Source organism: Ascaphus truei, chromosome 1, assembly GCF_040206685.1.
Source record: "Ascaphus truei isolate aAscTru1 chromosome 1, aAscTru1.hap1, whole genome shotgun sequence".
Taxonomy (NCBI): Eukaryota; Metazoa; Chordata; class Amphibia; order Anura; family Ascaphidae; genus Ascaphus; species Ascaphus truei.
Window position 1 is genome coordinate 474,851,202 of NC_134483.1, and position 27,827 is coordinate 474,879,028.

Consider the following 27,827-nt stretch of genomic DNA (forward strand, 5'->3'; position numbering starts at 1 on the left):
TATGCACTCAGCCTGCACGGACCAGCAGCTCTGACAAGATAACGCATCCGGAGTAGCCAACATCGCAGACACCTATGTAACCTCCCTAAGAGCTAGGCAGTGAGGGACACACACACACACACACACGTCTTGGTATTCTTGATTAATAATGCAGAAAAGACTACTTCCATGTACTGTACATACTTTCAGGTGCTCCAAATGTAATATGAAATGGCCAAATTGCAGGTCTCTCCTTGAACAGATTTAGTAGAACTGCCAGCCAGCCAGCGAAAGGTCGAGCTATACATGGCAGACCGGGAGGTCCAGCCAGAATAGAGCCAAGATTGTAACTGCAAGGTTACAACAAGTAGAGGCTCAAGTTACAGATCCCGAAATTGAATTCAATTTTACATTGTCAACAGTGCTTGGAGCCGCACCACAAGAATGCCTTCCGCCTCATGAATAAGATTGCACTTCCCCCTCTTCCTCTTACTTGGGAAAAAGAAAAACAAAACCAATACCTTCACATTTCTGGCAGCTTCCTGTGGTCCGGCTGTTTTGCACAAGGGCAGAGTTGGCACGTTCTAGTGTCAGGTTTGTAAAAACAAGGAAGCCACCGGCCAGACCACAAATTCCTCAAGTTGGGAGTATGTTGCCATAAACAACATTTCCACCATTTGTAAAGTATAGCTTATATTGGAACCATCCCTCGGTTTACATGGATACGATAACACAAAGCCGTGCGTTTCACGTGTGCAGCCTGAATAGCTCTGCCGTAAAAAAAATACAAATTGCTTTAGTTCATATCCCAGATGTTAAAATATGTGCAAGTCTGTATTCATTACACATTACTCAGAGTTAGGATTGTAAACACGGCACGTAGCTGATAATGTACAGTATGGATCTCCATATACTGGTGTTTATAATACCAAACCGAGACTTGACACCATAAAGCTTTGCCTCTGTCTGCCAATCACTGACAAGCCTGGTAAAATCTCTCCACAAAATGCAATGCAAACGCTGCATTAAGGTCTGTGACACTGTGATACTGCTGGACATCCGACTGCATCACCTCACCCTTCCTCCTCGCTCAGGGTGGGGGATAGGCAACAGAAAGTACAATGGGATGGCGAGAAGAGAGACTTTCCCAATGACTGGGATCCTCACTGGCCCCACTGGCTTTACTAGGAGCCCAACCACTGGCAGGGCCGGTTCATTCATTAGGCGGCCATATTGGGCGGCAGAATTTGGGGGCGGTAGCGGCTAGGTTGCTTATTGAGGGGATTTCACTGATTTCCCGGAGCAGCAGGGCCGTCTTAACATATGGGCACGCTGGGCAGTTGCCCGGGGGCCCTACAGCATAGGGCGGCCCCACGTGCCCGGCCCATGCGTGCCCACCATAGGGTTGCCAGGTGTCCGGCGAGCGTTAAGTGCTGAGAGGGCGGAGGCAGTGAGAGGGAGGGCCGGGATGGTGGCTGGGCAGAGCAAGGAGGACTGGTGTGCTGTCCCTGATTGGAGGAGAGGACAGCCAACCAGAGGACAGCGGAGGCGGATCCCACACCCCGGCGGGCCAGAGACATGTTCTGTGCTGTCTGCGTCCCGCAGGAGATAGGTAAAGTACAATGTGGGGGGAGGTGAGGGTATATTTAATATGTATTGGGGTGGTAGGAGTATATTTAATATATATATATGGGGGTGGTGGGGGTATATTTTATATGTATTGGGGTGGTAGGGGTATATTTAATATATATATGGGGTGTTAGGGGTATATTTAATATATATTTGGGGGTGGTAGGAGTATATTTAATATATGGGGGTGGTTGGGGTATATTTTATACGTATTGGGGTTTTGGGGGTATATTTTATATGAATTGGGGAGGTGGGGGATATTTTATATGAATTGGGGAGGTGGGGGGATATTTTATATGTATTGGAGCGGTAGGGGGATATTTTATATGTATTAGGGCGGTGGGGGGATATTTAATATATATATGGGGGTGGTGGGGCTATATTTTATATGTATTGGGGAGGTGTTTTTTTATATATATGTATTGGGGAGGTGGGGCTATATTTTATATGTATTCGGGAGCGTGTTTTTTTTTTTTTAATATGTATTGGGGGCGTCGCAACTTTTACCATTGTGTCCAGTATTTTTGGACAAGCCATCTGGAACCCTACCCACCAATGCTAAAAATGTAAAATCTCCATTCTAAGTCTAGCTAGGATGGCTCGCTCTCCCCCCGCCGCGGCGCCCGGCACCCCGGATCGCTCTCCCCCCCGCCCGGAACCCCGGCTCCGCTCACTCTCACCTGCCCGGAAGTGGAACCCTGGCTCCACTCGCTCTCCGCCGGCCCAGCACCCCGGCTCGCGTCACAACCGCTCGCAGCCTAGCAGTGCAGCACTTCCGGTGCCTGCTGTTGCTAGTGAACGCGTGGGAGGCTGGGAGCGACAGTCTGCATAGGTTAGAAGTATATACCAGTGACTGGTCTTCATTGTGATATTTCTTCAGATAAAAAAGGTGGTACAGGTTGACTTTTTTCACTGTACTGCAGTTATAGCTGCAAAGTGATGTTTCTCATGTGAGGTATTGTAAAAGTTATATAAAAGATTGTTTTATGAATAACACTGTAACAGTAAGATGTCAGAATAAATTGTAAAACTAGATATTCAGGGGATATTAACTATTCGTTAACAAATCGTTAATTTACATATTTATTCATGTGAGTGATTGTGTAGGCAGGGCCCCCTGCACTGCTTTGCCCGGGGGCCCCTAATGTTGTTAAGATGGCCCTGCGAAGCAGGGCTGTTGCTCGGGGGCTGGGCAGTTTCCTCTTTCCCGATTGGCTGCATTACCCTGCAGCAACCAATCATGAGGTGTAAGGAGACTGGGGGCGGGCCTAAGCATGGAGCAAAGTCGTGTGAGGCTGTGTATCTGCGGGTCCTGCCCTGTCTGCAGGTATTTGTTCTGTTTTGTGTCTGTGTCGGGGGGTGGGGGGGAGGGATGGAAAAGGGGGGGGGGGAAGAGAGAAGGAGAGTGATAAGAGGGTTGAGAGAATGACAGAGAGAGAGAAGAGAGGGAAGAGTGACAGGGAGAGGGGGGGGGGGGTGTTTATGAATCTAGTAGGTATAACATTTAAATTTTTCAGTTAAATATAAAAAACATACCTGAAAGTTAATTGCGTGTGTCTCCCCCCCCCCCCCCCGCCCTTTAATCATTATTTTCCCCCTTCATGTATTTCTCTTTAACCTTCAAGTAGCTCTCTCTTACCGACCCCCCCCCCCCGCCCTTTAATCATTATTTTCCCCCTTCATGTATTTCTCTTTAACCTTCAAGTAGCTCTCTCTTACCGACCCCCCCCCCCCCCCCCCCCACACACACACACACACACACACACACAGAGGCAGGCACATACACACACACACACAGAGGCAGGCACATACACACACACACAGGCATCTTTCCCTCCACATCGTCTCGCTCTTCTCCCCCAGAATGTCTCTTTTACACTGTTCATCTCATGGTCTCTGTTCTCCCCTCATGTATTTATCTTATTCCCCCCCCCCCCCATGCCTTTTCTCCACCCTCTTCTCTTTATTTGATCCCCCATGTTTCTCTCCCCCTCACCCTCTCTTAATCTGATGCATCTTTTCTTCTCTCTCCTCCCCATCATATATTTCCCTTGTACTTTGTCTCTCCTTTCTATCTTCTTCCTTTCATGTCTGTATTTCCCTCCTTTGGTGTTTGTGCGGGGTACACACTTACCCCTTAGGGGGTACCCACCCTTCCTGTATTTCCCACTCCTGAGTTAACCCTTCCCTCTCACCTTTCCCAGCCTCTCGCTGCTCTACTTGAGGCCCCGCCCCCTGACATAGGCCCCACCCACAGAGGCCCTGCAGAGGAAGGGATTTTCCCTCTGTGCTTCCTGCTGCATCTCAGCCCCCCCAATAGAGAATTCATGTGCAGGCAGGGGGCCGGACCACCTAAACAGACCATGCCTGGGACAGCAGTCCTGGCTGTCCCCCCGTCGGCACCCTGTTTACATAGTAGATGGAGTTAAAAAAATAAAAAGGACCTATGTCCATCAAGTTTAACCTATGATAAATGTTATTCTCTTCAACCCAGCCATGTTTGCACCTGGATCAAGAACAATCCCCAAGAATAAAGGTGAATAATAATCTATAGTTGCACTAAAAAAATGGATTCTTGTTTACACTGAAATGCCAACTACTACATGCGTTTGTAAGTACATTTCTTGTAAAGTTCACAAGCATTTTGTTAATAATCTGTAAAAATATTCTATCCCCACTTCTTTTCTTTTACCGCACCTCGAAATGAGGGCTTTACTCTTACTGTCAAACTGAAAAATGTAAATCAAGAAGGCCCTGAAATCCTTATTCTTGATCGTTGCAATGCTAATAGTTATTCTTGTCACGGTTACAAGTTTTCAAAACCGCTTAGTAAATCTTAAAAACAGAGCTATAAATGTTTAAGCAAGTTCTGTTTTCAGCTGAAGTTCAGTAATTGTGTTTGCCAGAATTCAGAGGATTTATCTTAAAACCGCGATCGCAACTGGGATTTTTATTTTTATTTTAACCCAACTGGTGCTGAAGCATGCCATTATTAGCTCCGGGAAACCTCTCGCTTTCCGAGATCCTTAACGGTCATTTCAACTTCTGTCACTGAGCCAAAGAGGGATTACATTGATGCACTCCGTCTCCATTATATTGAGTAAAGAAAAACGTCGATACGTCTCACTACAGCATACTTGCTGCTCCAAGCAACACTTTCACCTAACTGCTTTTAAATCACCCCCCCCCAAATTGTATTGTATGTCTTTATTTATATAGCGCCATTAATGCTTCAGACATAAACGTAACATTTAAAAAGAGGAGATTGGTATGTAGGAGGAACGTACAGAGACAATAGGAGGGCATTTTGGTAAGTGCTTCTGCAGGGGGCCAAGCTTTATGTATCATGTGTCTAGTAATATCTACGGAGCTACTCATATGCTTCTTTAAGCAAGTGTGTCTTAAGGTGGGTCTTAAAGGTGGATAGAGAGGGTGCTAGTCGGGTATTGAAAGGAAGGGCATTCCAGAGGTGCGGGCAGTCAGTGAGAAAGGTTAAAGGCGGGAGAGGGCTTTAGATACAAAGGGGGTAGAGAGAAGACATCCTTGAGCAAAACGCAAGAGTTGGGATGGTGCAAAGCGAGAAATTAGGGCTGAGATGTAAGGAGGGGCAGAAGGGTGTAAAGCTTTAAAAGTGAGGAGGAGAATGGAGTGTGAGATGCGGCATTTGATAAGAAGCCAGGAGAGTGATTTCAGCAGGAGAGATGCCGAGACAGATTTAGGAAGGAGTAGCGTGACTCTGGCAGCAGCGTTTAGGATAGATTGTAGGGGAGATACGTGAGAGGCAGGAAGGCCAGACAGCAGGAGGTTACAGTAATCGAGACGGGAGAGAATGAGGGCCTGAGTCAGAGTTTTAGCAGTCTTTGCGGACTCGAGTGGAGCAAAACAGATGCACCTCGACATTGATAGAGAGACAAAACAGTGCCATTTGCATCACTATTGGAGCAATATATTTGCACCAACTAGGATACTGGATACATAAATATAAAAAAAAACAGAAGAAAATATACCGCTCACTAGTAAATATGTGCAAATATGGTTAGTGAATGTGATGGTCGCCTGAAGTGCCTAGAGTGTCACTGGGTGTTACCTATGTACTGAATCGAAATATATTTTCAAAATAGAGATAAGGTTGTAATGACAACCAATCTCTAACAAGAAGCACAGTTAATGGGGCACACCTTGGCTATTTAAACATTTAATATTCCTACAATTAATATAAGTCTACACGTGCAAATAAAATTGTAATATATTTACCTTATCTTTATTTTGAAAATATACATAAATATTCCCCTTATCTGAGGCTGTTTCCAATCTGTCAGCAGTTTAGGCTCCAGAAAAGTCTAGCACATTCTGAGTTTAAAATCTACTGAATCATGGAATCATGGAGGTTGTGATAAGATAGGAGCAGTGTAAGGCCTCGGACATAGTGCAGGAGCGCGAGCGCGCGCGCGCTCGACGTCACGCGTGCCTGCACTTGCCGAGATTTGTGGCCTGCATGTTTGCACGATGGGGGCGGGGGAAGGGCGTGTAAGGGGGCACGGCTGTGACATCACAGAGCTGGTTAGGTCTTCATTGGGCGATCCACTCACGTGAACCGGCCGTCGCGGGGGATACTCCATCTTGGTTGTCACGCCAAGCTTCTGTCACCCCCGTCGTGCTTGTGCACGCGCTCACACTATAGACAAACACATTGGCGTCCTAGTGTTTGTTTTCGGCACGAGCTATGTCGCTCGCTCCGTGTCCTGCACTATGGCCGCAGCCTAAGACCCCCCTTTCCAGACGTATGTATTTAGCTCTCTTAAAAAAAAAAAAAAAGAATCACAATTAGCACACATTGTTGCTACAGTACAATACACAACTCAACAGAAAAAGCTTTAAATCGCATACTACTCTTAGGCCGAGTTCATACACTCCACTTGCTTGTGAGAGTGCGAGCTCTTGCTGCTGTAGCACAAGCGATCTGTGCCCATAGTGTAGGAGGCGTTGGGTGGGGGGTGGGGGGGGTGGCCATGACGTCACGGAGCTGGTTCACCGTGACTGGCTGAACCACTCGCGTACCGTGGCAGCCGCTTTTAAAAACAAATTTCTTGTCTTTTCAAAACGCAGTCACTCTGTCGTGCGCACTAGGAGCGGCCTCAAGGCGTCCTGCGCGAACGCACACAGTATAAGCTCAGCCTTAGCAGTGTGAGATTAGAGGTGAAAACAGGTAAATTGCTGTTTGCTATCTCTCTATGCTTTCAATATAGCCAAGCGCAAGAATTAGACATTTAATGATCAACTGGAATAAAGAATAAAAAATTAACTAATACCCCCTATTGATAGGGAAATTGTCACATTATCTTACATAACATTATTATAGGAACAAGGAAGACTTTGGTTATCAAATATTACATAATCATTTATTTTAATTCACAAGTTTTCTAAAACGAGATCTGCCACAATTTTCACTTTGATACGAGAGACAAACTGTGAACAAGTAGGTTTTTTTTTGGGTGGGGGGGTTGAGGAATAGTTGGGTGTCTGACTTTCTATCTTTGTATGATACTGCCAAACAAGTGCATATTCAAGCACATCAGTACATGTAATTATATGGTGCTTTCTCCAAAGCTATAGAATAGAATTGTGAAGTAAATGGGTAAAAAGTCCCAATAAGCGATTTCAAACTGTAAAAAGATTTGGTATACAATTAGCTAGGGTATCCATAAAAAGCAAAACCCCTGAGGTGTTCAAAATCTTTGTGTATAGATAAAAGTTTATGGGAATAACCAAGCATCCATTAATGCTGCTTCTATTCGGACCAGATGGTCTTTAATTATGAGTAACTGATGACAAGTAGATTGGACTTTAATTATGAATAGACTTTTTAGCTTTAGTCAATAACAAATTGAATTCAAGCTAACACTGGAAACTATCAACGTTGCTGTAACAAGGTTATTGCATATTTGGGCTGATTGAAAAAACGTGAGCAGCAGAATATTAAACTAGTTGAAGAGGATAAATACACTCAAAAGATAATTGTGCATGTAATTGTAGCCAGGTCCCCCTCTGGGTGTTTCAACCCCCCCCCTCCTTGTACTCACCTCCGCGGCGGTCCGGGAGAGTTGCGGCCGGTTGCAAGGCCGCGGGCGCACGTGCGCGCGTCTTCCGTTGTTCAGGGGGGGGGCTTGGCGGATGCCAGCACGGCGTTGGGGTGGCGGGTGCCAGCGCGGCGTTGGGGCGGCGCCATCTTGAGGTCATTTGCGCATGCACAGATGAGAGCGGCGGCCATTACATGTCGCGCATGCGCAGTAGCAAAGGCGCGAAGCAGGCCCAATGGGAGAAGGCTCTTGGCAGGGGAGCCAATAGGGTGGTAGGATACTCCAGGAAGGGAGGTAGGAGGTTGACAGGGGAGCACGTTGGGTCAGTCAGTGCCAGGAGAGGATAGGGGAAGGAGGTACAGGTGCAGAGGGCAAGTATGAGAAGGGGATAATGCAACGCTCACCTAGTATCCATCAGGATAAAATTACGGTGCATTGGGATAAACATATAAGCAGAAATGTAAACAGAAATTTACCCAAGTTCCCAAATCATTCTTATAGTGTGATAGACTATCGTAGTCAGGGATATAATTTCATCTCATAGGAGAGACAGTATATCTCTTGCTACACATTGACACACGTGGTGGGTTGCTAATAGATGCACAAAATAAATACATTTTATTATTTTATAACTGCGACGATTTAAAAAAAATCTAACTGGCCAAGTGTGTCAATGTGTAGCAAGAGACATACGGTCTCCCCTATATATATGTGTGTGTGTGTGTGTGTGTGTGTTCATTGGTTGGGTCCTGTGAGGGGCTACTCCCACTTTGTTGGGATCCATCCCAGGTGGAGGCGCTGCATTTAGATATATATACACTGGCGACACACTTTATTCGAGCTTGGCTAGTCCCACGAATTCGGGTATACCCGGGTGTATTGAGGTTTGTGACTGTTTTCTGCCTGAGTGCATTGAGTTATTTTCCAAGCAGGGATTGAAGCATTTTATTCCCGCTGGCTGCAATACTGCACAGTATATATATATATATATACTGCATTACAATTCATGAATTTATGCCATCTGGTAGACACGCGAAGCATTGCAGCCTATTAAATCCTAATCATTATCATTTAACAGATCAGCCGCCCATCAGCCAGGCATGAACCCAGGCTGGGAAGGCAAATGCAACGGGGCTTGTCAGAGGTGAGGAGTGGCGCATTCCAGGTATCTGCCAGGTACATACCGGGTATTTGCTCAAATAAAGTGTGTCGGTGCAGTATTACCCCAGGCTCCCCGTGGCGGAGGCTCAGGCCCTACGAGCCAACAGGTGTAAGAAGCAGTACCTGTGTTCAGGGGGAAACAGGGCTACATAATGAATTGGCATAATCAAATTGTGGAATAATGAAGAATACACCATCCAAAGTTTGGCCGCGCCCACTGTGAAATTCTTCATCATTTTACAATAATTCACCAAATTACTTCTACAGCTCTTGGCTATGTAAAAAAGTATATTCTCCAAAAGATTCTGAACCAAAAATTGCATCACGATGTTAAGCCAAATTCTCAAAGCCAATTCCAAACATCAATGTAAAATGTAACCTACTGTAGCGTTTCCCTAGGAATACATGCCTGCAGAAAAGAGCACTGGAAATTAGTTTTTCCCCCAGTCCCATTAAAAAGAGTATAATTTCTACCCTACACAACATTTTGCCATTTTATCTATGGAATATCACTGTCCCGTATCTATTCAAAATCTAACCTTCCTAAAATGGAAAAACAACTCTTAAAAACTTTTTAATAGATCATTTTTAAATACCAGGAAAATGTAATAGGTTTCATTACATACTTCTTGCTTAAATTTAGCATAGGTTGAACTTTATGGACATATGTCTTCTTTCAACCTCACCCACGATGTAACTACTATGCAAGTAACAGTGCGCCATTGAAGTTTACAGCATAAGTTTATAACATAATCAAAACAGTAAACTGTCTTTCATTAGGCGAGTATAGCGGCCTGTTATCCATCACTCACGTTTCCTGTACGTCAAACACACAGATTACCAAAGATCAATAGCCAAGAGCACTCCAATAATTGTATTTAATGCATCGAGTCCTGTTCCAAACAATGTACAACACAACCACCATCTCTTAGAAATGGATTTGTCACGATTAAACATTGATATGTTTGCTGCTATTTTTCACTAACGGATGATTTCCAATGTAAGTTTTTATTTAAAAGATGTCTCTTATTTTTTTTTTTTTTTTTTAAACTGTGTTTTAGCACAAAACAGCTGCCGAGCACCTTCTCAGATAGAAATCTCTCCATCATGGTAGCCCCAACATGTTACAAATGGATGTAATGCTGCACACCATGAACAATCAAAAAATACTTGCAATTTACCGGTGCTCCTGGTTCCAGGACAAACGGTCTAAAGAAATCCTAAGCATGAATGAAAATAGATGTCCCAGGGCACTGCGGATTTTCAAAGAATTTAATAAGTCAGAACAATACGACGTTTCGACCTACTAAGTGATCTTTTTCAAGTGACTGGCCCCAACATATTAACATTTGGACTTTGACCTTTCTGCACCCTTGGCAAAAGGGCAGGAAAAAGAGGGTGCACAACACATTTTTCAGAACTTGCCTGATAAACACACATAAATAATACTTAAGGAAACCTACTAAAATTGTGCCTTTGTATTAACGCCCATTATACTGCTCAGGGCCCTAAGCATATGCGTCTAGCATGTGTTCGAGCTAAAAACGGCCACTGCCATATTTTGCAGATCATACACTAAGGCTGCTCTGATAGTGCTGGCGACAGCGACGCGACAGCACAATTGCACTGCCGCCGTCGCGTGCGCTTATAGTAAACGTGGAGCGACGGCTTGGTCGTGATCGCTGGAAGTCATCTCAATTTGATTTTTCCAGTGACCGTAGCCTGCTATCGCCGGCACTAAAGCCTTAGCGTAATGTAGTGATATTCAACTTGGGTTCCGCAGGCTCCCCTCAAGGGTTCTGCGGGTGACAGGAGATGAAAGCTGGGACAAGTACCCCAGCAGCGCCCCAGTTCCCCATGTAGCAACCCGGCGATTACTGCAATCTTCTCCCTCCTCCTGTCGGTGCCGGATGGTGGGTCCAACTTCCACCTGACCGGAGGAGGGAGCTGCGGAGTCCAGGACCAGTGCAACAATGTAGACCTCCTCACCTCAAGTTAAGAGGTGTGTCTGTGTGTCTCTGAGTGTGTGTGTGAGTGGACACCATAAGGGGGAGCGGGAAAAGACAGAGAGGGGGGGGAATGTAAGGTGAGGAAGAGAGGGGAGGAGTGAGAATGTGCAAAGAATATAATTCTAGGGTTCTTTAACCAAAACAAGGTTGAAAAACACTGGTCTAATGTAGCATCCCAGCTGTTTAAAGGTCAGGTTCTAATTTAGAATATATACAACTTGTACTGGATCTTCAAATCATATGCTAACAGTGTTGGGAATTATTTCTGACTAAATATTCATTCGCAGTAAAGTGTAATCCTCTCAAAGCCCTATTTAGGTACTGCCTTTGATAGTCTTCTTAATCAAGTTGATAGCGAGTCTTCTTTAGATCATTTCCAAGTCATAATTTCTGAATATCATTTTTTAATATGGCCAAATGCAGAAGTTTATTTATTTATCAAATGTTTTACCAGGAAGTAATACTTGAAAACGAGAGGTAACTCTCAATGTACAGTATGTCCTGGGCATAGTTAAGACAAATAATACAGGGTTACAAATACAGTTACATAAGTGAACAGGGAGGGGGAGAGAGATAGGAGGGAGGGGGGAGAGAGATAGGAGGGAGGGGGGATAGAGATAGGAGGGAAGGGGGGGAGAGAATGGAGAGAAGGGTGGAAGGAGAGGAGAGAAGGAGAGAGAGCAGAGAGGGGGTGAGAGGGGGAGGGGAGAGGGGAATGGGGGAGAGAGAAAAGGAGAGGGGGAGAGAGAAATGGAGAGGGATAAGAGGGAAGGGGGGAGAGGGATAAGAGGGAAGGGGGGGAGAGGGATAAGAGGGGAGGGGGGAGAGGGATAAGAGGGGAGGGGGGAAGAGGGATAAGAGAGGAGGGGGGGAGAGGGATAAGAGGGGAGGGGGGGGAGAGGGATAAGAGGGGAGGGGGGGGAGAGGGATAGGAGGGGGGGAGAGGGATAGGAGGGGGGAGAAGGATAGGAGGGGGAGAGGGATAGGAGGGGGGGAGAGGGATAGGAGGGGGGAGAGGGATAGGAGGGAAGGCGGGTGAGAGAGATAGGAGGGAAGGGGGAGAGAGGAATAGGAGGGAAGGGGGAGAGAGAAATAGGAGGGGGGGGGGAGAGAGATAGGAGGGAGGGGGGGAGAGAGATAGGAGGGAGGGGGGGAGAGAGATAGGAGGGAGGGGGTAGAGAGATAGGAGGGAGGGGGGATAGCGATAGGCGGGAAGGGAGGGGGAGAGAGATAGGAGGGAAGGGGGGAGAGATATAGGACGAAGGGGGGGAGAGATATAGGAGGGAGGGGGGGGAGAGAGATAGGAGGGAAGGAGGGAGAGAGATAGGAGGGAAGGGAGGGGGAGAGAGATAGGAGGGAGGGGGGAGAGAAATAGGAGGGAGGGGGGAGAGAGATAGGAGGGAAGGGAGGGGAGAGAATGGAGAGAAGGGTGGAAGGAGAGGAGAGAAGGGGAGAGAGCAGAGAGGGGGGTGAGAGGGGGAAGGGAATGGGGAGAGAGAAAAGGAGAGGGGGAGAGAGAAAAGGAGAGGGATAAGAGGGAAGGGGGGGAGAGGGATAAGAGGGAAGGGGGGGAGAGGGATAAGAGGGAAGGGGGGGAGAGGGATAAGAGGGAAGGGGGGAGAGGGATAAGAGGGAAGGGGGGGAGAGGGATAAGAGGGAAGGGGGGGAGAGGGATAAGAGGGAAGGGGGGGAGAGGGATAAGAGGGGGGGAGAGGGATAGGAGGGGGGGAGAGGGATAGGAGGGGGGGAGAGTGATAGGATGGGGAGAGGGATAGGAGGGGGGAGAGGGATAAGGGGGAAGGAGGGGAGAGGGATAGGAGGGAAGGGGGGAGAGGGATAGGAGGGAAGGGGGGAGAGGGATAGGAGGGAAGGGGGAGAGGGATAGGAGGGAAGGGGGAGAGGGATAGGAGGGAAGGGGGAGGGATAGGAGGGAAGGGGGGAGAGGGATAGGAGGGAAGGGGGAGAGAGAGATAGGAGGGAAGGGAGGGGGAGAGAGATAGGAGGGAAGGGAGGGGGAGAGAGATAGGAGGGAAGGGAGGGGGAGAGAGATAGGAGGGAAGGGAGGGGGAGAGAGATAGGAGGGAAGGGGGGAGAGATATAGGAGGGAGGGGGGGAGAGATAGGAGGGAAGGGGGGAGAGAGATAGGAGGGAAGTGGGAGAGAGATAGGAGGGAAGGGGGGAGAGAATGGAGAGAAGGGTGGAAGGAGAGGAGAGAAGGGGAGAGAGCAGAGAGGGGGTGAGAGGGGGAGGGGTGAGGGGAATGGGGGAGAGAGAAAAGGAGAGGGGGAGAGAGAAATGGAGAGGGATAAGAGGGAAGGGGGGGAGAGGGATAAGAGGGAAGGGGGGAGAGGGATAAGAGGGGAGGGGGGAGAGGGATAAGAGGGGAGGGGGGAGAGGGATAAGGGGGAAGGAGGGGAGAGGGATAAGAGGGGAGGGGGGAGAGGGATAAGAGGGGAGGGGGGAGAGGGATAAGAGGGGAGGGGGGGAGAGGGATAGGAGGGGGGGAGAGGGATAGGAGGGGGGGAGAGGGATAGGAGGGGGGAGAAGGATAGGAGGGGGGAGGGGGGGAGAGGGATAGGAGGGGGGGAGAGGGATAGGAGGGGCGGAGAGGGATAGTAGGGAAGGCGGGTGAGAGAGATAGGAGGGAAGGGAGGGGGAGAGAGATAGGAGAGAAGGGAGGGGGAGAGAGATAGGAGGGAGGGGGGAGAGAAATAGGAGGGAGGGGGGGGAGAGAGATAGGAGGGAAGGGAGGGGAGAGAATGGAGAGAAGGGTGGAAGGAGAGGAGAGAAGGGGAGAGAGCAGAGAGGGGGGTGAGAGGGGAAGGGAATGGGGGAGAGAGAAAAAGAGATGGGGAGAGAGAAAAGGAGAGGGATAAGAGGGAAGGGGGGGGGAGAGGGATAAGAGGGAAGGGGGGGGGAGAGGGATAAGAGGGAAGGGGGGGGAGAGGGATAAGAGGGAAGGGGGGGAGAGGGATAGGAGGGGGGAGAGGGATAGGAGGGGGGGGGAGAGGGATAGGAGGGGGGGAGAGGGATAGGAGGGGGGGAGAGGGATAGGAGGGGGGAGAGGGATAGGAAGGGGGGAGAGGGATAGGAGGGGGGGAGAGGGATAGGAGGGGGGGAGAGGGATAGGAGGGGGGGAGAGGGATAGGAGGGAAGGGGGGAGAGGGATAGGAGGGGGGGAGAGGGATAGGAGGGGGGGAGAGGGATAGGAGGGGGGGAGAGGGATAGGAGGGGGGAGAGGGATAGGAGGGGGGGAGAGGGATAGGAGGGGGGAGAGGGATAGGAGGGAAGGGGGGAGAGGGATAGGAGGGAAGGGGGGAGAGGGATAGGAGGGAAGGGGGGAGAGGGATAGGAGGGAAGGGGGAGAGGGATAGGAGGGAAGGGGGGAGAGGGATAGGAGGGAAGGGGGAGAGGGATAGGAGGGAAGGGGGAGAGAGGGATAGGAGGGAAGGGGGGAGAGAGATAGGAGGGAAGGGAGGGGGAGAGAGATAGGAGGGAAGGGAGGGGGAGAGAGATAGGAGGGAAGGGAGGGGGAGAGAGATAGGAGGGAAGGGAGGGGGAGAGAGATAGGAGGAAGGGAGGGGGGGAGAGATAGGAGGGAAGGGAGGAGGAGAGAGATAGGAGGGAAGGGAGGGGGAGAGAGATAGGAGGGAAGGGAGGGGGAGAGAGATAGGAGGGAAGGGAGGGGGAGAGAGATAGGAGGGAAGGGAGGGGGAGAGAGATAGGAGGGAAGGGGGGAGAGAGAGATAGGAGGGAAGGGGGGAGAGAGAGATAGGAGGGAAGGGGGGGAAAGAGATAGGAGGGAAGGGGGGGAGGGATAGGAGGGAAGGGGGGAGAGGGATAGGAGGGAAGGGGGAGAGGGATAGGAGGGAAGGGGGGAGAGGGATAGGAGGGAAGGGGGAGAGGGATAGGAGGGAAGGGGGAGAGAGGGATAGGAGGGAAGGGGGGAGAGAGATAGGAGGGAAGGGAGGGGGGGAGAGATAGGAGGGAAGGGAGGAGGAGAGAGATAGGAGGGAAGGGAGGGGGAGAGAGATAGGAGGGAAGGGAGGGGGAGAGAGATAGGAGGGAAGGGAGGGGGAGAGAGATAGGAGGGAAGGGAGGGGGAGAGAGATAGGAGGGAAGGGGGGAGAGAGAGATAGGAGGGAAGGGGGGAGAGAGAGATAGGAGGGAAGGGGGGGGAAAGAGATAGGAGGGAAGGGGGGGAAAGAGATAGGAGGGAAGGGGGGGAAAGAGATAGGAGGGAAGGGGGGGAGAGAGATAGGAGGGAAGGGGAGGAGAGAGATAGGAGGGAAGGGAGGGGGAGAGAGATAGGAGGGAAGGGAGGGGGAGAGAGATAGGAGGGAAGGGAGGGGGAGATAGGAGGGAAGGGAGGGGGAGAGAGATAGGAGGGAAGGGGGGAGAGAGAGATAGGAGGGAAGGGGGGGAAGAGATAGGAGGGAAGGGGGGGAAAGAGATAGGAGGGAAGGGGGGAAGAGAGATAGGAGGGAAGGGGGGAGAGAGAGAATGGAAGGACACACAGAGTCAGACAGACACACACACACACACACACACAGAGAGACAGACAGACACACACAGAGAGACAGACACGCACAGAGAGACAGACACGCACAGAGATAGACAGACAGACACGCACAGAGATACAAACACACACACACACACACAGATCTCTCTGCACAGAGGGGAGGGGGGCTGTGATCTTAACAATGCTGTTATGCCAAGATTCGGCCGGCATCTGCAGCATATCTCTCTGCACGAGGGGGAGGAGTGGAGCCGTGATCGCAGACGTTTTTGCTGCACACAGAAAACCCGGCAGGCATCTACAGCAGCGCCCCCTGGCTGTTTTTTTTTCTAGTACATCGATTGTAAGACGCAGTCCTATTTCAGCCACGTGAAAAAGGGAAAAAAAACTGCGTCTTACAATCAAGGAAATACGGGTAGTTAGAAGAAGGTTAGGCTGACCAGAATCATAGGGGATAAAATAAAATGTGGACTTGTGCAAAGAAGTCTTTTATTAGACCATAAGTCATATGTATTTATTTCCTAGTTGGCACCTGTGGCAGTAATTTTATTTTGTTTGAGTGCTCCTCAACTATATTAAGAATCATAGGGGCACGTGCATCAATTACCGGTACAGGTTATCGCACCCGTTCCGGCATGAACTCCCATTGACTTGGGCGCTTCAACCAGTACCAGCGCTTGATGCATGTGCCCGATGATTTCTTAAACATAAAATAAACTTAACAGATTCTTTGTTTGTTTTCATGACAAACACCAACATGAAACTTAAGGGGTCTTTCTGATCAAATTAGTGTGTTGTGGAATGTCTCCTGTACTCGGATAAACTTCATAATATGACATTTTTAAAGAGATCAAAAACATCAGGTGTGTCAACAGAAGCTTTGAATATGGTCCTTCGCATATAAATGAAATGGTTTTGCAATTACACGATAACGGTATGTTTTATGAGTGATTAAAAGAAAAATAAACCGTGCTCAATGTTTGGAAAGTACCAATCTGTGCTAGTAATGTTGTGCATTATATTACACAAGCGTGCGCAAACTGGGGGCGCAAGATTTTCCAGGGCACCGCGCTCTTCCGCAAGACATTTAAATGAAATGCCAGGGGATCACGCGAGGCCTCTGCAACTTCCCTTACCTCGTCTTCGCCATGGCAACGCGGCTTCAAATGACGGTGCAGGGGAACGTGACCCCGCAGCGTCATTTGACGCCGAAGACAAGGTAAGGAGGGGGGCGCGAGCAGGGTGGGAGAGCAGGCAGGGGGGCGCAGACTAACGTTTGCACACCCTTGACATAACACATACATTTTCAGATTAATATCAATATGTTTACTGCAAGAGTGTTCCTATTGCTTAATTGTAGAGAAAGAAACATATTGGAGCTATATTTATTGAGCAGTCTTATTCCATAAGGCCAATTCCAGCACTGGAAGGCACATTCCAGTCCATTCAAGTCTACTGTATCGCAGCGTCCGAAGGTGTCCTATGGCAGAAGACCACATTGTAAACACAGGCCTAAATATCTCAAGAACCAGGAGATGCCACAAAGGGAACAGAGATGTCAGGTATGGATAAATTATTAGATAAAGTGGAATTTCCACTTTATCAAAGTTTACATTATCAATACATAACATGACCATTTCTCTACAGTCCTTTTGAAAAGATTAGAGCTTAAAAGAAAGGGGGGAATAAAAGGTCAGCAATGGTCATGAATACTTTAATATAGTTAAGCGGCCGTGCTTGCAGAAGAGTCCAGAGCTTCCATTGTTAGGCATTTCCAATCTTAGCACAGTACAGTCAGGCAAACACATCCTCATAGGAAGAACCACATTGATCTCCATGGACCATTTCCCGACTTAACTCTTGCATTGTTTTACACAGCAGGCTGCCCATTGCATAGACTTCTTTGAGGTTCGAGTAAAGATCAACAGGAACCTTTTTTCTGTCTTATCCCATATATCCCAGAAATTAAAATGGCAGTGGGCCGGACATATCAGAAAAATGAAATGACGCTTGTTGGACAAAGATGCTACTTGACTGGATTCCAAGGGATATTAAAAGATCCAGACAACTGTCACGGGAGATCAGTACAAAAATTACCAAGGATCAGTATACAGGTAGTCCTCGTTATCCAATGTTTCACTTTACAAAGAATGGCATATCCAACGTTTTACAATGTAACCCTAAGGGCCGTTTCTCGACACCGGAATGCATTATCCGACGCCTGAATGCATCCAACGCTCACCGCCACTGATTAACATGGGACTCTAGCTGCTGTCCTCTGTAGTATGGGCAGCACTGCCTTGCTCTCCGCTAGGAACAGGTAGGAAAAATGGCAGTGCACTGCCAGAAAGACCAGAAGGAGGCTCACGGTTGCAGCAGCAAAAAATATTTATTGCATTAAAAAGATGGACTAAATGTCCCCCCTAAGCCACAGCACAAGTCCACCAAGGCGTTTCGGTCACTATGCCCTTTCTCAAGGTGTACATAACGCTATAGGAAGCCGCCATTTATACCCTGGCGCCGATCGCGCTATTAGGTGACGTCATGGACAGTCTAACCAATCGGCTGGTATCTCCTATTAGACGGATCCTTATTGGATAAATGGATCGCGTCATGTCAAATAACTTTATTGAAAATGAACATACCCGTCCATTTGAGCTACAGGATGAAACCCTCCGATTGGTTTACTGAACACTGGAACAAATACAAATTTATTAAGACCAACACTAACATCTTAGTTAATAAAGACGTCCGTGACGTCAGAAAAACGGCTTCCTACCCCAGTGCAAACAAAACATAATCAACAAAAAACTTTATCAAAAGAAAGAATAATAATAAATAGTGTACAGAAAAAAGAAAAACAAGAATTAAAAAGTGCCATTAATCCAATGTTTTTAGAAGAAATATATTAACTCCCAAAAAGAAGGTATTAACATTAAAAAACAGAACATTTAGGAAATAGCACATTTGCACAAAACAACACATACAAGGCAAAAAAGGAAAATATGTATAAAAGAAAATATAAATGTAATATAAATTTTCTCCTTCATATCACCTGAGCTAAAAATAGAGCACGCCAACAACCCAATGACCATGAGCAGAAAAAAAGGAAAACCTTAATTCATTATATCAAATGTACATGATCCAAAGTGTAGAGATGTGCAGACCCAGGGTATATAAAGAGGAAAAATAAATAAAATAACCATATATTGATCAGGGATATACATAGGGTAAATGTAATACAAAGACCTCCAATTGCTTAGATTTAATTTGATTCTAAAATATATCTTCGTAATATGAATCAAACCAACTAGAAGTATAAGTTGAGTTTATATAAAGAAGATGGGACACAAATGGAAGAATTTAATTTATCTTAAGAACCAAAGAGAAGAAAAAAGATTCATATAATAATAAACAAATTTATAAGGAAAATGGAATTTCAATTTGGAATTGACTATACCGTTACCAGTTCTCAATCAAAATATAATATTTACTTAGAAGAATATTGGTAATGGTCAGGATGAAACAGAAAAAAATGTTAATGGTGAAATCAGAGAAAATGGCCCAGGTCCCAATCTGTATTAAGTCCAAATGGTACCTGGGTTTTTAACGTAAATATCCAAAAGGCCTCCCTTTGGTCTAACCTTTTGATACGATTCCCACCTCTTTCATGACAAGAAACAGACTCGATCCCACAAACTTTAAGTAATTTACCATCTCCCTGAGGGCAGTGGGTACAGTGTAGTGGCACCGGATGATTGAGGTCTCTTTTCTTGATGAGCCTGACATGCTCCATAATGCGTGTCTTGAGGTTCCTCGTGGTCCGGCCCACATACTGTTTCCCACACCCACAGGTGAGAAGGTAGATCACGAACGTTGTTTTACAATTAAATACAGCCTTAGTATATGTGCTCTGAAACGTTTTGGTTGGAGATAAAAGAACACAAATCTTGCAAGAACCGCATCTATATGAGCCTTTAGTGAAAGAACTTTGTTTGTCTGAGTGATGTGAGAACAAGCTAGGGGAGAGCGAATTAGATATGGTTTTAGCCTTTCTAAAGACCAGTTTTGGTTTCTGGGGTAGATCTTGTCCCAAGATTGGGTCAAGTCGCAAAATGCTCCAATGCTTCTCCAAGATTAGTCTCATTTCTTGTGCCTGTCGACTAAACTGAGTGATAAACAATGGGTTATCTAGTTTGGATGTCTTTTTTGATTTCCTTTTTAACAATTGGCTCCTTTCCATAACCTCAACTTCTCCCCGTGCTTTATTTAGATCAAGGGGGTCATGGCCCCTGGCTAGAAATCTATTGTATAAGTCATCTGATTGTCTATGGACGTCAACATCTTTGGAGCAGTTTCTTTTTACCCTCATGAACTGCCCCTTTGGTATTCCTTTTACAAGTGCCCTGGGGTGGCAGCTATCGGCTCTCAAATAAGTGTTTCATGAATTTTCTTTTCGAAAAATATCTGTGTGAATATTCAAGGAGTGATCAATATAAAATAATAAGTCTAAATATTTAAGGTGATGGTGATCAAAAGAAAATGTGAACTTTAAACCATAATCATTATTATTAAGTGAATCTATAAATAATAACATAGTGTTGGTGTCACCCTCCTAAATAAAAATCAAGTAGTCGATGAACCGACGATAAAAAACAATGTGATCCCTAAATGGGTTCCTATCTCCAAACACGTGGAACGACTCCCACCATCCCATGAATACATTTGCATAGGATGGGGCAAAGCTGGTTCCCATGGCAGTTCCACGTGTTTGGAGATAGTAAACAACATCGAACAAAAAATAATTGTGGGTTAATAGAAAGTGAATGGAGTCCAAAATGAAACTCCCCTGTGCCGGTGATAAATCAGAAGAATCCAATAGGTAGCTCGAAGCTGCCATCCCCAGGTCATGCCTAATGATAGTGTAAAATGATGTGACATCCATAGACAACCAGATAAAGTTTGGTCTCCAAGAGACACCTTCTAATTGATTAATGAAATCAACACTGTCTAAAATATTAGACGGCAAAGCTAGCGCCAGGGACTTTGGTCTGTACTAATTATTAATGGTGCCGTTGGCATTAAGTACTAGTCCCCTAACCCTATTAGGGCAACATTATTGTACACCCATTGAAAGGAGTTCATTTCAACTGCAGTTAATTACATTACAAGGTCTTGTTCTTCAGATGCACTGGCGTTCTATATACTTCTGTCTAGCTCTCCGCTAGAAGTTTTAAATTCCCCGCCGTTGCTTCACTCCAAATAGCTCAGACTGACGCTGCACACACAGACCGCAGCTCCACCAGTGCTCCAGATCCCTGTACTGGGCACACAGCCTTCACAAAGGCTATCGGGTGCAGAATAACTCTGTTGAGGCAGGGGGGGGGGGGAGTATTTATACCGGTCCCAAATCAAGGAGAAGGCAGCAAGTCTGGGTAGGAACAATAGTACTGGTCTCTCCACCCAGACCCAGTTGAGGAGATTAGGGAGGTTGAAGGTGGGCCAGGAAGCACAAAATGGCATGCCCAAATATGGACATTCCTATCCTTAAGATAGTCCACAGGATGTAGGCAGATACAGGACAATGCCCACACAATGGGGAATCCCTGGAGCAAAATCACACTACAGCAGGGATGGCCAACTCTAGACCTCAAGGGCCACCAGCCGGCCAGGTATTCAGAATATGAGCCACCAGTGCTGAAGCAGGGATATCCTGAAACCCTGACCTGTTGGTGACCCTTGAGGACTGGTGTCCTGTACCAGGCTTACTGTGGCTTAATAAGTTGAGACAGGCAGTTTACTCGAATTCCTTCTTCTATACTAAATGGAGTCTCCTTTGAATTTCTGAAGTTTTATTGTGGGAACAAGAACAGAAATGAAGGGAAAACTTATGGGGCTTTAAAATAAATGGCGGGGATCGCGAGAGGACTCTGTAATGCTGTGACGTCACATGACCCTGTGATGTCATTGCAGGGGGCGGGGGGTTTGCCAGAGCCAGAAGGGAGAGGAATTTCTGGAGTGTAGCAACATACCATGTAGAAGATAGAATTGTATATACCGTATTTCCTCGACTCTAAGATGCACCGTTTTCCCCATTTTCACGTCTGAAATTGGGATGCGTCTTAGGCATTGGACATAGTGCAAGCACGAGCATAAGGAGTCGTGCGCGCCTGTCACTTGAGCGATCTGTGAACTCAGGTGCACTCGCGATGGGGAGGCGTGGCCGTGACATCACCAGGCTGGTTCGTACTGATTGGCTCAAATGCTCACGTGACACAGTCGTCTCGCGAAAAATCTAATTTCTTGGTCTCCTCAAAATACTGCCGCGCCGTCACACTTCCTGGCACAGACTATGAAGGGCCTGATAGTTACTGTATTTTGTTTGTGTTGCGCGCACTGTGGCCGTAGCCTTAGACCGTGCTTATAGTGCCGGCGACGCGGACGTCACGCTGCGGTCGCTGAAAAAAATCTAATTGAATTGACTTCCAGCGATCAAGACCAAGCCCTCGCGCCACTCCTACTATAAGCGCACGCAACGGATTCAATACATTTGTTTTGACGCAATGTCGCGTCACCGTCACTATAAGCGCGGCCTTAGAATCGACGTTTTAAATTAAAAAAAAATAAAAAGTCTGCAAGTGGGCGCTGCTGGAGCAGCCACAGCGGGGATGTTTACAGCGCCCAGCAGCAGCTCGGCAAACTCGCCCGGCTCAGACCACGGTTACGATCACGGCCTCCCCCTCCGCGACTCTCCGACTCTCGGCGTGACCGGAACTGCAGAGGGAGCGCAACAAGATAACAGAAGACAACGCAAGTATCACATGAGCGAATGAATGATGTTGCGGACAACCCAAGCGCAGCTCCCATAGTGCAGAGCATAAAGTTTGGTATGGTGCAGTGTAGTATGGTGTGGTGCATATTTCCCCCAACATTTTTTATTAAATCATGTGTGCGTCTTAGAATCAAGGAAATACGGTAGTTATCCAGAAATAAAGATACATACACACATACATTATTGAGGGCCTTGTATCATAACAAATATATTGGCTACTGGGTGTATTAACTCAGTCTGGTTTAAAAAGTATACCATTGTATTATTGAAGAAGCTTATAAAAATGCAAGTTGAACCTTGAAGGTCGCATGTGGCCCCTTGGAGCACAGGCTGCCCACAATAAGTTTAGATCGATTCATTTGATCTTTAAAAAGAAAAAAAGCTTGGATTGTATGTCTGCCATTTCTCATCCAGCACTGCTAATCTGACTGCAATGATTTCTTAATTTCTTGACAGACAACTCGCTTCCAAGAATAACCACAGCAAACACTGAGGCGTTTTGCTGCTATTTGTCAAACGTTCGGCAGAACTACACTTCGCTGGTGTGGATTCAAATCTGTCAAACTTCCCAGCGCAGATCTGAAAACAGATGCAAGAACTTTCTTTGCAAGCAGTGTCTGTGCGAACGCAACGCTCATCACAACACATCTCCATCACAAACAGTAAACAGCTGCAATTAAAAGGGAAAGTACTTGAGCACTTAAACTCGTGCAACATTTCTCAGACCATTTGGTAGTGTTGTTGCACTGCCCGTGTCTGCCGTAATAACTCTCAGAAATCATAAGGAGCACACGTCTCCTGGATGTGGCCAGACATTATAAAAAAAATTTTTTTTTAAACTCTCCCCCCCCCCCCATTTAAATATTTGTTTTTGTCTGAAGCAGGGGGACCCCCGGAGATGAACAGCAATATTTTTAGCTCTCCCTCTCCCCTTGATTTTTGTGATCTTTACCTTCTGTACCAGTGTTTATCCATTTTGAGGAAATCAATATGGCTGCCTGTCATGCCTTAGCTCCACAGGCCAATAGGAAGCCGCCTTGCCATAGGAGCATGTCAACACTGGCTTTTCATTTCCCAATTAGGGGTCTGTAATGCATTACAAAACAGAGCAGAACAGTGTGTTTCAGGGGCCTCTGACTGAGCACATGTTAAGGTTTCCTGACAATGCTTTGATGTGGTCAGTTATGAGCAAAAATGGAATGTAATTGTTAAATTTCCTTATGTGTCTCTCTTTAGCTGTACCAAACAATGGGATATGCATACTGTACACAATGTGTGTGTATATGATTAGGATTTCCACCTGTGTTTAAGCATACAACTCCACGAGAGTAGGGGATGTGAAGGTGGGTGGATACAGTATGTAGTCACCAAATCTTCTGATAGGGATGACTCTAAAATCACATTCAAAAACAGAACATCGTGAAGTACTTAAAATGAGTTTATCCACAAATAAGGGAAAGCCACTTACTATTTAATAGTGAAAACAGGCATGTTGGGACGAATCCCTATACAAAAGGTACAGCACAATATACTGTTTGCTTTGCAGCGTGATCTCTCCAAAAATAACCAGGAATAAAAATAAATGTAGTGACGACCATGGCAGGGGTACGCAGCCTGGGGGGGTGCAATCTTATAAGGGGGTCGCTCATTTTGAAACAAAAGTGTACAATATCGTCCTAGAGGACACTACTGTGATTCTTTGCCAACATAGATTGAAATGATTTAACAAGTTATTTATTTTTGTTTAGCGGGCACTCATGTTACTTATTTTCTTACATGCCGGTTTTTTCATGTGAACATAACTGAAATTTGAGCCTCAAGCAGGGGGGGTGGAGGTGGCGCAGCTAATTGCACGGATGAAAAGCAGGGCGCAACGTAAAAGGTTTGCGCTCCCCTGGTCTAAGGGAATATAAAAACCATCTTTGAATTCTGTCTCCAAATCTCCCTTTGCTGTGCCTACAGTATGCTAGTAAATTCAACTTCTAACACCAAGGTAGGACAACTGATTGCTAGAGACAGACTGGGGGAGCAGCCTCTGCAGGGGAGATGCTTACATGTAAAGCAGCTCATCTGTAAAGTAGCCCTTTTTAAATGGCATATACTGTAGTATGGAGCAGTGGAACGAGTGGACAACACAACACCTACTGGCCCTGAATCCTGGATTTGAACTATGCTAGAAAGGAGGTCATTATCTATCCCAGACTGCACATCTCAGCACTAAACGATTGCTGCCATGCCACCACTACTGTTTATATTTGCTGTAACCTCACTTCTTTTCAAAATACAGTTTCTTTCTACCAGCCTCATTATGTCTCTAACTCTATTCATATATCTCCATCTCTTCTTCCTTCACCACTTCTTAGTTCACATGAACTCCTTTCTTACCTGCGCCCTCTGACACTACACAGCTATATCCCCTGCACTAAAACACACCCCTACAAATCCTCCTCACACATTCTCTTTCTTTCCATGCTCCTCCTCCTTGCTTTTGGGGATCTCTCTCCCAATCCTGGTCCCTGTCTTATTTCTACATGCTCTCGACCTCGCTTCCCACATGCAACTTTGCACCTTCTGGTTTCAAACCCTCTAACCTCATACCCATCCCTTGTCACCCCCCCTCCTCTCTTCCTTTCTCCTGTGCCCTTTGGAATGCACGCTCCCTTTCTAACAAGTTCCTCTCTCTGCATGACTTCTGTCTCACTCTTCTCCTCTTTGCTATAACTGAGACTTGGCTCACACAGTTTGACTCTGCACTGGAAGCTGCATTTCTTTCGCCCACAATCCGTGCCCTGATGGCAGGGGTGGAGACGTGGGGCTCCTCTCTCTTCCGTCACCGAACCCTTCCTAGCCCTCTCTGTCTTTTCCCTCCTTTGAGGCTCACGCCGTCCAGCTTTTCTCTCCTCTCCCTGTCCATGTGGCAGTCATCTATCACCACCTACCTCTACTTCTGTCTCTCTCACTCTTTGAATCCTGGCTGTCTTTCTCTCTCTCCTCAGACTCCCCTGTTCTTCTCCGTTGAGACTTCAACTGCCGTATTTATGACCCCTCTCCCCCTTGGGCTTGACACTTTCTCTCTCTAACCTCTTCTTTTGGCCTTTAGCAGTGGACTGCAGCCAGCGCCCACACATATGGCCACTACCTAGACCTGGCTTTCGCTAAAAACTTCTCTCTCCGTTTTCTCAATTTCCCCCCTTCCTCTCTCTGACCATCTCATCTCTCTCCCTTCTCCCCTTTGCTTCTGCCGAGACCTGCGCTCTATTAGGGCTCGATAATACCAGATGCCGCTGAGTGCCACCCTCCGGTGACATCACCCACACGCTGCCGCCGAGCGGTATCTTGATTATACCAAGGAAACTGCAAAGTGGAGACAGGGAGGCGTGGCCATGAGCGGTTCGCCCTCATTGGCTGTAACCGCTCACATCCGTCCTGCAGGTCGCCGTGATGCGCACGCCGAAACAGGTATGAGTGCTTCTATTGGGATTTTTTTTAACGTATATAGGCGCGCGGTAGCGTTCTGCGCACCGCGACGTTTGGTATAATTCTGGCCTGAACCTAGCAACTTTTGATTCCACTATACGCTCCTCCCTCTCCTCTCTCAGTTCTGCTCCGGACTCTGAAAACCTGGTCAGGGACTACAACTCTGCCCTAGCCGCCTCTCGATCTACATGCCCCGCTTTCTCTTTGCCGTTCTCGCCCTTCTAACCCCAGACCCTGGCTAAATTTCCACACGCGCATGCTGCGTTCCTGCACTCGTTCCTCTGAACGCCTCTGGAGGCAGACTTCCTTCACTACAAATGTATGTTATCCTGTTTCAACTCTGCCCTCTCCCAGGCTAAAAAAACAAAAACTACTTTTCTTCACTAATCAACTTGCACAAGTCTTCCTTGTCTTTTACTCTCTACTCACCTTCTGCTGCCTGGTTTTCTTCCTCCATCTCACCTCAGGACTTTGCTGACTATTTCAAGGAAAAGGTGGAATCCATACGTCAGGACATCCCCTCTGTAGCCTCCTCCTATCCTCCACCTCTTCCCAACTCTCCTGCCATCCTTGACTCTTTTTCCGTTGTCACAGAGGATGTATCGTTGCTTATCTCCTCTTCTCCCTCTACCACCTGCCCTCCATCTCCTAAAACCTCTTGCTCCTACTATAATCCCTATGTATTTTCAAAATAGAGAGAGGATTATGTTGAAAACCTGTCTCTAGCAAGAAACAGATTAGTGGGGCACACCTAGGCTATTAAAACTTAACATTTATTTATGCCATAATTAATATAATGTTACACATGCAAAATCAATTTATCAAAATATGTTGTGTGTATTGTATTTATTAAAAACTCAATATAAACAGGAGGGTGCTATGAATAAACTCTGTGCTATAAATACCTACCCATCTAGGGTTGTAATTGTCATGTGATCTATTAGATATAACAATCCCACGACGATGGGTGTAATGTATCTTGCTGTAGATGATGCAAGTTTAGCTGATATCAGATAACTCTCAGAGGAGTTTGCTGTGTCCTGATAATGCAATGGGTAGATTTATAATGGGTCAATGCCATAACATACCTAATTGTTGGCCATGAATATGTGGTATTGCAGTGGGAAAATGGATAATTGGTCAGCAGCACAGCATACCTAATTACTCACCATAGATGGCAGTAATATGTGAATACACAGAGATATTGCTGTGCTGATATTAAACTGGTGTTGTTCTGTTGGTATCAGACAGCCTAACTATATATAAAAGCCATGACTATCATAGCACAGTTCTAGCATCACTGTATAATTTATAATCCTCTCTCTATTTTGAAAATACATTTTCAATTCAGCACATATGTAGCACCCGGTATCTACCTTGATACTTTATGCAAAATCAGATTTACATATACCCACTTTTTACATTCATTAGTGAGCGATATACTCTTTATTGGTGTTACTATAATCCCTACGCTCACACACATTTTGAACTCCTCCCTCTACTCTGGTACCTGTCCCTCCTGCTTCAAACATGCAACAATTATACCATTACTCAAAAACAGCAAGCTTGACCCTACCTATCTTTCTAACTATCGTCCCGTCTCCCTCCTGCCTTTTGCCTCTGAACTCCTTGAACGTCTTGTATTCTCTCGGTTTATCAAAAAGGACAACTTCTGTTATCCCAAAAAGAAGCACATTTGAGTGGTGCACTCTCAGGCACCGTCTTGTATTCTCTAGCTTGCTCAATTTTCTCACCACCTAGACACTCTACAATCTGGCTTCTGTGGCCCTCATTCTCTCCCGTCTCGATTACTGTAACCTCCTGCCTCTCACCTGTCTCCCCTACAATCTATCCTAAATGCTGCTGCCAGAATCACTCTACTCTTTCCTAAATCTGTCTCCACGTCTCCCCTCCTGAAATCCCTCTCCTGGCTTTCTATCAAATCCTGTATCACACACTCAATTCTCCTCCTCACTTTTAAGGCTTTACACTGTTCTGCTCCTCCTTACATCTCAGCCCTAATTTTTCGCTATACAGAATCCTGACTCTTGCGTTCTGCTCAAGGATGTCTACCGTCTACCCCTTTTGTATCTAAATCCCTCTCCCACCTTAAACCCTTCTTCACTGATTGCCCAACCTCACTG

At 46.7% G+C, this 27,827-nt stretch overlaps 1 protein-coding gene and 1 long non-coding RNA gene across 5 annotated transcripts in view; one reads left to right on the top strand and one right to left on the bottom strand.

Moving 5' to 3' along the window:
* LIMCH1 (LIM and calponin homology domains 1) overlaps positions 1 to 27,827 on the bottom strand; it is a 283,557-nt gene that overhangs the window by 121,646 nt on the left and 134,084 nt on the right. The window lies entirely within an intron of this gene.
* On the top strand, positions 16,750 to 23,042 carry LOC142464126 (uncharacterized). The gene is made up of 3 exons (XR_012787603.1): positions 16,750 to 16,936; positions 17,337 to 17,488; positions 22,663 to 23,042. It is a non-coding gene; the product is annotated as an uncharacterized LOC142464126 (long non-coding RNA).